Source organism: Somniosus microcephalus, chromosome 25 (assembly GCF_052327205.1).
Source record: "Somniosus microcephalus isolate GS21.2 chromosome 25, FLI_Smic_1.0, whole genome shotgun sequence".
Lineage (NCBI taxonomy): Eukaryota > Metazoa > Chordata > Chondrichthyes > Squaliformes > Somniosidae > Somniosus > Somniosus microcephalus.
In genome coordinates, this window is record NC_141011.1 from 31,648,038 (window position 1) to 31,649,711 (window position 1,674).

The following is a 1,674-nucleotide window of genomic DNA, read 5'->3' on the forward strand; positions in this document are numbered from 1 at the left end:
TGGTGGGTGGGGTGGTCGGGAAAGGGGCCGCATGATGGCGACTGGTTGCATTTTCCACTGGGGGGCTAGTTGGGAAAATATGGCCCGCAGATCTTAGCAGCTTCCTTCCCATCCTGTCCCCCCCCACCCCAGCCCCACTCTCTCATTCACATCACGTCCCCTACTCCTTCTGGATCCTGCTACCCCCTCCCCTTTCCACCCCTTGGAAGGGCCTTGCACCCCAAAGTAGGGCAGAACCTGTACCAAGCAGCAGTAATTGACGTAAGAAAACTACTAGGCACTTGGTCTAAGCGTTAAACAAAGCTTTAATCAACTGTTTTACAACATGGAGGTCTAGTTGTGTCCTTCACTAGTTCCTGTTAAGAATGTCCTGCGCAAGCTGCGCCCGTGCCCGAGTATTTATACTCTCCCTGGACAGCGCCACCCGCAGGCCGCTCAGTTGATTCATGTCAGTAATGGTCGCCAATTCCATCCAAAAACATCTTCCATCTCTGATGTATGGCTGTAAAAGAAAAAGGGGGTCAGTTTTTTTGTTGCAGCCTCCAAAGCTTTTCTGCCTGCCCCTTTTCAAATTCTCCATTGTTGGCGGTACCTCTGAGTTAGGACCTCTGCCAAACATTGACCCAGGGAAATGAGGCAGAGGTAGTCTGCCAAACATTGACCCAGGGAAATGAGGCAGAGGTAGTGGTGATGGCAATCCCACCTCATTTCCATACTCTTTGCACAACTCCACCTATTCCAGACCATTGCACTCTTTCCCTCCCTCACCTCCCCCAGCAACCAGGAAAAGCCCCCCCGGAAGTGCACGCATGTTGAAAAGGGGATGGAGACCTGGCATCACAGCTCTCCGCCCCTTCTCCGCTGGTTTGCCCCAGGAAATGGGCCTATCTCAGGCACAAAGCAGAAGAGAATCAGCCCCTCACCTTGATGCAAGGACAACTGAGGAACAGTGTCAGTGTCACCACTGTTGTCTGTGGCTTGTTCTGCTGGGACACCTATAGAAACAACAACAACTTGTATTTATATAGCGCATTTAACATAGTAAAACGTCCCAAGGCGCTTCACAGGAGTGTTATAAAACAAAAAATTTGACACCGAGCCACATAAGGAGAAATTAGGGTAGGACAGAAGAAGAAAATGTTATAACGCACCCCCTGGAACGAGGTTTACATAAGGTGGGCTGGATGTTCTTTCTAATTATTGTTTTGTGGTGGATTTTGGGCGGATGGCAGAGGCTACTGGATCGGACAGGGGAGGGGCCTAGCGCCAAGTCCTCGCTGGGAAAGCTTTACTTGGAAAGTTTCCTTGTAGCAAACTGTGGGTGGCCAGCACCAGCTGCTTCATGCAGATCACATTGAAATGTCCCGTTCATGAGCAGGACTCCGTCCCCTCCCCACCCCTTTACATGAACAAGACTCCATCCCCTCCCCACCCCTTTACATGAGCAAGACTCCGCCCCCTCCCCACCCCTTTACATGAGCAGGACTCCGTCCCCTCCCCACCCCTTTACATGAACAAGACTCCATCCCCTCCCCACCCCTTTACATGAGCAGGACTCCATCCCCTCCCCACCCCTTTACATGAACAAGACTCCATCCCCTCCCCACCCCTTTACATGAACAAGACTCCATCCCCTCCCCACCCCTTTACATGAGCAGGACTCCATCCCCTCCC

At 52.0% G+C, this 1,674-nt stretch overlaps 1 long non-coding RNA gene across 1 annotated transcript; it reads right to left on the reverse strand.

The window, feature by feature from the left end:
• Positions 1-285: 285 nt before the first annotated feature.
• LOC147100630 (uncharacterized) lies at positions 286-997 on the reverse strand. Its single transcript, XR_015073594.1, has 2 exons — positions 924-997; positions 286-502 (listed from the first exon to the last, which is right to left on the reverse strand). It is a non-coding gene; the product is annotated as an uncharacterized LOC147100630 (long non-coding RNA).
• Positions 998-1,674: the final 677 nt, after the last annotated feature.